General features: G+C 42.8%; 1 long non-coding RNA gene across 1 annotated transcript; it reads left to right on the top strand.

Moving 5' to 3' along the window:
• The first annotated feature begins 2,556 nt into the window (after nucleotides 1–2,556).
• On the top strand, nucleotides 2,557–9,442 carry LOC142830680 (uncharacterized). The gene is made up of 3 exons (XR_012906131.1): nucleotides 2,557–2,818; nucleotides 3,570–3,673; nucleotides 7,703–9,442. It is a non-coding gene; the product is annotated as an uncharacterized LOC142830680 (long non-coding RNA).
• The last annotated feature ends 1,263 nt before the right edge of the window (nucleotides 9,443–10,705 follow it).

Below are 10,705 nucleotides of genomic sequence, written 5' to 3'. Positions count from 1 at the left end.
CCTTGAGCTCAGATCCGGAGGCATGGGGGGGGGGTGTAGGTTGAGGAGCGGGGCTGGCTGGGGGATATCGGGGGAGGAGGAGAGGAGAACCAGACGGTGGAAAGCAGAGCTAGCTTTACAGGACCGTGAAAGGGGTTGAGGGGAGCAGGGCTGGCCGGGGGAGATTGGTGTGGGGAGGGGACCGGCCAGCGGGAAACAGGGCTGGCTGGGAGAGGGTTGGGGGCAGTGTGTGGGGAAACTGGCCGGCAGGGAGTGGGGCTGGCCCGGGCGCATGCAGATCCCGGGGTGCTGCCCGTCCTGCACACGGTTCCGGCGGGGCGCATGGGCAGGGCTCAACAAATAGTGTAGTCTACTTGCACGGGGCGAGTAGATTACACCCCGGAAGAGCTGGCGCAGAGCGATCTGTGCATGTGCAGAGCGCAGAACTGCGTGGCTGGCGAGCGGGGCTCGCTGCAGCTCGGCAAGCCCTGCACATGGGTGAGTCTGGCCCTGGGGATTCCATCTCGCCCTGCCCCCACCCTCGCCCTCTCTACTGCATAGTTTCATACGGATATTCATGATAATAATAAAATTTACTTAATTAGAAAATACTGGACATTTATATGTCCGGTATTTTCTCAATTTGTTTCCCTGACAGAAAGCTCAAATACTGGACTGTCCGGTTCAAAACCGGATACCTGGCAACCCTAAAAGTTAAGCACATGCATAAATCTTTGGAGGCTTCAGGCCATAGTGTGCCCATTGGGAAGGGCAGTAAATTTGTAGTTGGAGAACCTGGCTTTTATTCTTGATTCTGCCAGTGGTTTCTTATTTTTTCTGCAGTTTTGACTTCTTTATATCATTGCTTCTTCATTTATTTGAATTAGAGCTAACCCTTTATTCCTTGTAATTTTTGCTTCTATCAATCAATGTCATATATACATGATACTGTAAAGCCAGGTTTCCCTTTCTTATTTAGCACCTATATATATATAATGTTAAACCCAATGACAAGACTTCTTGAGGTGCTGGCAGAAAATTAGGGCAAACCAGTTCAGATTAATCTCACTGTCTGGAGGGCAGAATTCCAAAGAATGTAAACAATCCCGAGCTAGAAAATCCGACCTCACATTGACTTGCTGTGTGACTTTGCATTGCTTGGGGGGCATCATTAAAACAGTTATATGCTGCAAGATTGAGCCATATCACGGGATAACAATGATCTGTCACGTTCTTGCAGTAGCTACTAGAATATAGGTGGGCTCAGACTGCTGTTGCCTTAAACATCTCATTTCAATTCCCCCATCTGTAATTCAGGTGCAGTAATGCTAACCTTATTGTAGGGCTACTGTGAGAGTTAAATAATGCTTCCAGAGCACTCCCATGATGCAAATTCCTACCTTATGTGACACAATTAATATTCTGAAATAGGTTACCATGTATGTTCTAAACTACTCATACTATAAGTGCCTGATTCTAATTTCATATATGTAAATCAGGGCTAAATGCATTTAATTCAACAACATTGCAGAGGTGTTAAAATTAGTGTGAATAATATCAGAATGGGGGGCCATGTGTCTTGTGTGTACATAATTAATGACATTTGTACTCCTGCACTTACAACTTTTCTTCAAAGTGCTAAGTCTGCAAGAGATTAATGATTTACTTGTTGAGCAGCCTGGGTATGAGGACTAAGGTATCACCTTCCCTGTTTTTTTAAGGTAGAACTTCCTGACAGCTGTTGTGGAAGTAAAAGTACTTTCAAAGAAGTGCTAATTCTCACAGATTTAAAATACTCCAGAATGACGGAGGTAAATGGAATGCTTCCTATGAAAAAGGGTGTGTGTGTGTGGGAGTGGGGAAAGCAAAGCATATAGAAATGAACAGATCAATTGTATTAATAGTGTACCATTCATTAATTTAATTTATAGGCCTTATAACAATCACTTATTTGCTGATAAAGTGGCAGTTTATTTGTTTATATTCTTATCTCTTCCGAATGCTCAATTTGTTTTGGAATATGATGTTTTTCACTTATATTTCAGATTAACTCTTTATTGTCCGAGGTCAAACGTGATGTAAACTAGCTCTGAATCTTCTGCAGCTGAACAAATTTATACCAACTGAGAATTTTACCCTGTATATCTGTTTTAAAGATCACTTTATGAATTAGTATTAACACTTGCCAGCTAAACAGACAAGAGACTGTTGCTCACCCATCAAGTTTTCTAGCTTCATTCTGAATGATGTTACACCTTAAACGATAAAGTTCAGCTAACACATGGCATGTGTCCAGAGCTATGATTGATATGATCACTGTTACTGCTGCCATAAGCATCCTGAAACCTGTGTGAGTCAGTTTAGGATGTGGATTAATTTATAATTCTGGAGAACTGATAACATCTCTCAAAATTGTTTCAGATTAGCATGGGGTTAAATCAAATGAACATAAATGTGCCTTAGACTCTTGTATTTGCTCATATTTTTGAGGTGAAGACTGCTAAAGACTATGGAGCACACTTATAATGCAGTTGGCAGTTATCATAATTTCTTCCTATATATACCTGCAGGCTCCTGTCCAATGACCAAATTTGTTCCTGTGGCAGATTCAGGTACTTGCTGTGTCTTTTGTGGCACAAACAAACTAGGTATGGATCAAAATGGGAAGTAGTGTTGTTTTTATATTAATCAGGGGGCTGCACTTTTTGTCAAATTTCAGGGAAAAAAGTCAAGGCAGTCATGAAAACAACACTACAAATTGTAAATTAATTTGTTGCAAAAACATGTGTCCATGTTTTCTAGGAACTGCAGAACCAGGACTCTGAATATACCTCTATATGTAAGTTTTGGGGATAACTCATTTGCTCTTGGGTGCAGTACTGCTCTTTATCTCTTGCATAAGCCTAGTTATTGGCCCAGCTTTTTTATTTTCCTTCATTAGCACTACACACAGCTGCTGTAGGTTGTAGGGCACCCTTCAATTTTCCTGCATCTATATTGGTTCAGTGGTGTAGTTCTTTCCCCTTCCAGCTGTCTGCTTTAGACCATAAATACACTAATATGTGTCTGGTAGTGTTGATTGGGTAAGTTGCACGTCAGTGTGTGTTCTGCTGCTGGTTTGACATTAGTGATTAAACAAAATGAGCATGCTTTCCAGATTATCATCCCTCTTGGCAAACCAGTGCAAGTGCCACAACTACAATCTGTGTGACCACCTTAACTTGGCCCAGAGGCTGCTAGGGAAGGGTGCTCATTCACTCCAGATGAAATTGGCCCAGCATATTTCTTGCTGTTTAATTGTGGGATGACTTGAGTCAGGTGCCCTGACCAATGACTAAGTTGTAAGAGCAGATTTTCAAAGCTCCTGTGCTGGAAAGCATTCAAAGAGTTGATGTTGTAGGTTTCACTACAGCCAGAAGTTGTGCTTCCAAATAATAATTAACAAAGAAGTGAGAACCATATTCTGCCTGCATTACAACATGATGTAGCTGGCTGGATCCCATTGCCATAGGCAGGAAAAAAGTGTAAAAGACATGTGTGACTTGATTCTTCTCCAGTGAGAGGATTTTCTCTTCTCTTTTCTCCTCCAGTGTTGGACAGGTTTGTTGGGCGGTAAGCAAATTGGAGTCTCTGTTGAAGGCAATAAAAATTGTATCTAGCTAAGCAAGATGGGAAAAAATACTTCATGCTGCAGGTAAACTTGTTCAACTAAATAACTAATTATATTTCAAGACTATCAGACTAATCATGTAGATCTTAGAGAACTTGAGCTGACCTTGAAACAGAAAGTGCTGCTCAATTTAACTGTAGCAGATCTACAAATATAATTTAAGTAGAGAACAAGTCCAGCACATGCACATAGCTGAGATAAACCCACATCTTCCCAAACAATAACTTCTACAAAAGTGGCATCCTTAATCTTCTGTGTAGATGTGAAAAAAGTAAAACATCTCTTCTCTGAAAGCCTTGCCTTGCTAAGTAATAGACACAAAAGGCTAATATGTAGTCAGGCTCCACAAGCCCATCACAAACAAATAGCTACACAAATCAGTAATTGGGTGGGTTTTCCACCTAAACAATTAATCACCCAACCACTGTGTGTCTCTTTTCTGATCTAGACGGTTTTGTGAATGTTTGCCTTGTGTTAGTTTAGGTGACTTAAATAAGACTTCAGGCTGTAATTTACTTTGCATGGCTGATCAAACTAATTGTATGGCAATTATTGAATTCCTGCTAATTTCATTTATCAGTGGGTGGATAATGTGCAGCTATATTGTGGCTCATTGAATGTGCTTTTTTTTCAGTGAGTATTTCTATCATCCTATCTAGCTTCATCACCACATTGAGATTTGATTGCTTTGCTGTAGTTGAGATTTTTTTATTATAACTTTTTCTCCACAGAAGGCTGACTCTTCTGAACTTTGTTGGACGAGGTGCTTAGCATTTATTTTGAATAGTGATTGAAATCCTAGCTCACCCTCTCTAATACAGTTCCTCTCCTCTTTTTGCTCTTGCCTCTTTCAGTAGTAGTAGGCTGCATTAATAGGTTGCCCTTAAGCAATCATGCTTGACATGTGCTTGTTAATCATTGAACATTCCACTGCAGATCATATGATTGGCTGCTCTTGGTATCAAGGTCACCATCACACTTTGACTTGTTTTTTCTCCTACTGTTGTGATATTTCATTCTACACCCTCTGTATGTGTGCACAGAACAGGCCCCTCCCTTTCTCTTGTTTGTTCATCCTCTTTTCTAATAAGTTTTTATGCTTTAAACATACTCCTTTGAAACTTTTCATTGGTCTCCTACTGAGAAAGTGTCTCTTATCCACAACTTAGGGCTCCTTTAGAAATATGTAATACTAGCAAATCTGCCCTTTGTTGCTTGGGTCCTTAAAGAGAGGCTCTGGGAAGGGGGCTTGAGGTTTGGGAGGGGGCTGCAGGAATCAGGGTTGTGGGGAAGAAGAAAATCTCTCTGTGTGTGTATCAAAGGTCCCCCTTCCCTCAGTTTGCTCCAAGGCTGCTTTCTCTTCCCCTTTATGTCCCTGTCAGGGAGTGAGAGCAAAGTGAAGATTTTGTCTGCCCCTCTGTGCTCTCCAGCCAGAGTGAGGAATGCAGAAATTTGTGCACTTTTCCTTCGCTCCCTGACAAAGAGGAACAGCCAACAATGTCACTGTACAAATTGAGGGGAGGGAAGCTTCACTTGCCCTCTGCCTTTCCTAATGGGGTGGGAGGCTGGGGGCATAGGTAGTCCTGGGTGGGGGGGCCCACCCTAAGCCACCCCCTTCACCTACCTGGTAATTCTGTCTTTTTCTGGATATTTTTATAAGAAGCAGATCCATTCCAGGCACATCCCTTTTTCCTGACATAATCAAACCCTGATCTTGGTTTAAGTTAAGATAAGAGGAAGCTGCATACCAAATCTGGTGAACACGGATGTTAGCATTTAGGAGTTCTTGAACAAACACAAACAGACTGACAAATTCTCTCAAATACATAGTAGACTTCAAAAATTGCTCAGCCCTGTGACTGGGCTCCCATCTGATCACTTGCTGAATTTTGTTTGTATTATTTCTATGTGTTGTAAGTACTCTAAGGTCTGTTTCTGCAGTCTACTCAGTGCTGTATAGATTATAAGCACTTAATAGCCCTGATCCTGCATTCAGATCCCTGAGAACATTCCCTCCCCTATGCCACTGGAATCTCACTCAAGTCAATTAGACTTGATGACTGAAAGAATTCACAAGCACCTACACATCTGACTTCATAGAGTTTGTTGTAGACTGAGGCCAAAATCAATCATGTCCAGTGAACCATGTGCTTTCAGTTGGTTCATACTCTTACATCAGACATGTTACATCCATTTTTAGTAGCAGTCTGTCCACTACTTCATCCAAAATCAGTAGTAGTCAATTGACATTGTCCATCACTATCAGTATATTTCCCTTAAGCATTACACGGCTCAGATAATATAGGTCAACTACAAAGCCGCATATGACTAAGAGCTGTTCACTATAGTATCCTATTATAGCAGGTTAGTCCCACTAAATGTCAGATGCGGTCTCTTACAAACATTGTTTGGTCAATAAAATATCTATTTGAAGACCAAGTTTCAGCCAAATACTTGTACTGTTAATTTTCCAATAGTTATGCCACGTATTTAGACAGCTTGGTGAAATAAACAAATACGAGCTTCTAGTGTGGATCTCCTGATGTCACAAGTTGGCTCTTGTGTGTGTTGTTTTGTTTATCCCCATGAGAAACAATTCCTTTTCTCCACTTAAAGAAGACAACCTGGGGACTTTGAGTTCCCATTAGAAAATCTAGACACAACCTTAGAGCTGGCTCCTACTATATTTAAACTGCAGAGCCGCATTGGGGGTAATGAGCACCCCCCATTATCGACTCATCGAGTAGTCGATGGAAATTCCATCGACTACTCAACAGATCCACATTTTCACATCCTTAATACTAACAGCTGATTCATGATCCCCAAGAACTGCTCATTAAGTTCATAATGCATTAGTTCTATGGTTTCAATTTATCCTTTTTAACTTGTTGGAAGGCCTGCAAAAACCTCCTACTTGTTCACCTGCTTGTTATCTGTATTGTTACTGTATTGTGGGACTAAGAGGGACTTCATTGTAAAGCTAGGGACATTAGATTTATTTTCATTAAACTATAGTACAACCTTCGACTCCTAAAAAAGTATCAAAAAATTACTGACACATAGCAGTGCAAAAAAGAACTAATCAGTATTGAGTGACAAATAGCCTGACACTCATATAATCCAACTCATCATATACAGTACTGTTAATCTCCAAATTACATAATAATGCATATATTAAATTTTCATTGTACAACAATCTGTTGTGCACCTTTACATTTAATTTCGTTTATTTTCTTCTCAAATATTTCCATCTGGTTTCTTTTTTCCTTTTAGAGAACTTTAGTCTGAAAGATGTGGGATTAGTATTTTTGGAGAATATAATTCCACCCATCCACCTACTCTGTTTGTAGAATGGGTACCAGATGGACAGTAGCAAGTTCAGCTTCCTCATAATATCCCGCTAATGTACCTCAATGTCATGAAGAAATGCAAAACCAAATAGCAAAATCCCCAAGATCAGTAGTGGTTCCCTCTTGCAGGCTGGTTTTCAGTTGAGATTGTCGTTAATGATGCCAAATATAGTGGTCACTTTCTCTTATAAAGACACTTTATCTACTAAGGACTGAATTGAAAGCATCAATTCACTTCACCATGAGAATACATTAAAAGAGAAGGGCGGGGGGAGGGTACCACTTTCAACTTCAACTCTGGAGATAACATAATAGGTGTATCCTTAGCGGGAAGGGAGTAGTGAGGTTGTTGCTTAATGCAACTCAACCCCTTCCCCTTGCATCTTAATTGATTAGATAGATAGATAGATAGTGAGGAGAGACAGCAGTTGGAGCCTTCAGTGACTAAAAATTGTGCTGTACCTCTGCTGAGCCTCAGGAGGTTGCTGTCTAGAGCACCAGCTGTCTCTCCTGACTGGCAATATAGTAAAAATCTCTCATCCCCTTAAACCTAGCTATGTCACTTCACAGTTGTAATTATTATCTGAGTATTGTTTGGAGAGCTGTGTGAAATGAGCTAGAGCTCCAGGCTACTTTCTGATGAAGAGCTCCAAGTGTTCCAAAACAGCCTCATTACAATTAACACTCTATTTATTATTCTCAGAATATCGGCCCTGAAGAACTGAATGGGCAAGGAGACTGGATTACTCACTTTCCCTTAAAGCTGGATAAGGATTGAGGCAAGTTAGCAGGGCAGTGTGGGAAAGCATTGGTTCTAAACATGCCATTCTTCAGGAGATAATTAGAGCAATTCACTCTGTCTGGTCAGTCTGGCCCCTTTCATAAATACCCCTTAATATGATGTAATAATTCTTGCTGAGATTAAATATACAAGTGGTGATCTCATAGGTTGGTGTTTAAGCCCTCATGGACTAAGATCTACCAAGAGAAGACAGTTACTGATGGTGCCCATAGATTTTAAAGCATTGACTGTTTTATGTCTGTAAACAGGTAGGAATCGCTTCTATGGATCATAAGTCAGAAAAACGGAGTGCTGGCTTTTCTTACTGACCATAGAGAGCTGCATGTGATAAGGTGTCTATAAAGAACTGGGAAATATCTGTACTACTTATGAACACTGTGTATGCTTCTCTGTGTTTGATGGGTTCTTTCTATGAACTTAGATCAAATGGATCTGTTAGAACAGTGGTCTCCCACCTTTTTTACACCCAAGATCACTTTTTAAATGTCAGGGCAAGCCAGGTTCTACCCTATCCCTTCCCCAAGACTCCACCCCTTTCTTGAGGCCCCACCCTCTCCAAATCTTTCTGCGGATTACCCGTTGCTAATGGAAACTCACCATTAATTACATAATTACACCCATTTTGCTAGTGCAGCAGCTGGGGAGAACAGTTTAATTGAACGGGTCACTGCAGATTATGTAGCGCTGGGAAGAAGGATCAAAGAATTTGAAGCACAAGTGGTGTTCTCATCCATCCTTCCAGTTGAAGGAAAAGGTCCAGGTAGGTATCATCGAATTGAGGAAGTAAATGCATGGTTGCACAGGTGGTGTCGGAGAGAGGTCTTTTGTTTCTTCAACCATTGGACTCTGTTCCGGGCACAAGGATTGCTAGGAAGAGATGGGATCCACCTAACCAAGAGAAGAAAGAGCATCTTTGTGGGCAGGCTTGCAAACCTATTGAGGAGGGCTTTAAACTAGGTTGGTTGGGGAATGGTGACCAAAGCCCTGAGGTAACTAAGGAAGTTGGCTACCGGAAAGAAACACAGGGAAGAACAAGCATCAAAGGAGAACCCCTAACTTGAATGGAGAAGGTAGGGCGATCAACTGGGTATCTAAGGTGTTTGTATACAAATGCAAGAAGCCTGGGAAACTAACAGGAAGCATTAGAAGCCCTGGCCCCGTCAAAGAATTATGATTTGATTGGAATAACGGAGACTTGGTGGGATGACTTGCATGACAGGAGATAAAAGGAGGAGGAGTTGCATTGTATGTAAGAGAGCAGTATGATTGCTCGGCGCTTCAATATATAGAGGGTGAAAAGCCTGTTGAGAGTCTATGGGTAAAACTTAGATTTGGAAGTAATAGGGGTGATGATGTGGTTGGTGTCTGCTATAGTCCATCGGATCAGGTGGATGAGGTAGACGAGGCTTTCTTCAGACAACTGAGAGAAGCTTCCAGATCTCAGGTCCTGGTTCTCATGGGGGACTTTAATCACCCTGACATCTGTTGGGAGACCAATACAGCAGTACACAAACAATCCAGGATGTTTTTGGAGAATATTGTGGATAATTTCTTGGTACAAGTGCTGAAGGAACTGACATGGGGCCATGCGCAGCTTGACCTGCTACTCACAAACAGGGAGGAACTAGTAGGGGAAGTAGAAGTGGGTGACAACCTGGGAAGCAGTGATCATGAGATGGTAGATTTCAGGATCCTGACCAAAGGAAGAAAGAAGAGTAGAAAATGCACACCCTGGACTTCAGCAAAGCAGACTTTGACTCCCTCAGAGAACTGATGGGCAGGATTTCCTGGGATGCTAACATGAAGGGGAAAGGAGTCCAGGAGAGTTGGCAGTATTTTCAAGAAGCCTTATTGAAGGCACAGGAAGAAACCATCCCGACGTGCAGTAAGATAAGCAAATATGGTAGGTGACCAGATTGGCTTACCAGGGTCATCCTTGGTGAGCTTAAACACAAAAAGGAAGCTTACAAGAAGAGGAAAATTGGACAAATAAATAGGGAGGAGTATAAATATATTGCTCGAGAATGCAGGGGAGTTATCAGGAAGGCGAAAGCGCAATTGGAATTGCAGCTAGCAAGGGATGTGAAGGGTAACAAGAAAGGTTTCTATAGATATGTTAGCAATAAGGGTACATCTAGACTACATGGCTCCATTGACAAAGCTATGTAAACTAGTTTACCCGGCATAGTCAATGACGCGGGGATTTAAATAATTCCCGCTTCATTAAAATAAACATGGCTGCCGCACTGTGCTGATGGTCAGCTGATCTGGAATAGCGTGGCAGTCTAGATGCGGCGTGGTCGACAAGGGAAGCCTTTGTCGACCGCGCTGTGTCTAGACTGCCACACTGTGCCGGATCAGCTGATCGTCAGCACAGTGCGGCGGCCATGTTTATTTTAATGAAGTGGGGATTATTTAAAATAAGCAGACCAGGGAGACGCGGAACAAAGCGGCGGAGCACCCGGGTCCGGACCCGCAGCGCTTTCAGCTGATCTGGAAGCGGCACGGTTCGGCCCGGGTCTTCCGCAGCTTTGCTCCACGTCTCCCTGGTCTGCTGGGGGCGGGGGACGCAGCTAGTGCCCCCCCAGCAGACCAGGGAGACGTGGAGCAAAGCCGGGGGCCTGTGGTAGAGCGGGTGGGGCACTGCCGGTTGGTCCCGCAGCACCGCTTCTTGGCGCTACTGGACCAACCCGGCAGCACCCCAGCTGCTCTGCCCCAGGCGTCCTGATTCAGCTGCTGATCAGTTTCAGCAGTGGCTGAATCAGGATGCCTGGGGCAGAGCAGCTGGGGTGCTGCTGGGTTGGTCCAGTAGCTCCGAGGAGCGGCTGCGCTACTGGACCAAGCCAGCAGCACCCGAGCTGCTCTGCCCCAGGCGTCCCAAAGTCAACCGCTGCTGAAACTGAC

The sequence above is a fragment of the Pelodiscus sinensis genome, chromosome 9 (genome assembly GCF_049634645.1).
Source record: "Pelodiscus sinensis isolate JC-2024 chromosome 9, ASM4963464v1, whole genome shotgun sequence".
NCBI classification, from domain to species: domain Eukaryota; kingdom Metazoa; phylum Chordata; order Testudines; family Trionychidae; genus Pelodiscus; species Pelodiscus sinensis.
This window is presented reverse-complemented; position numbering and strand designations above follow the sequence as displayed.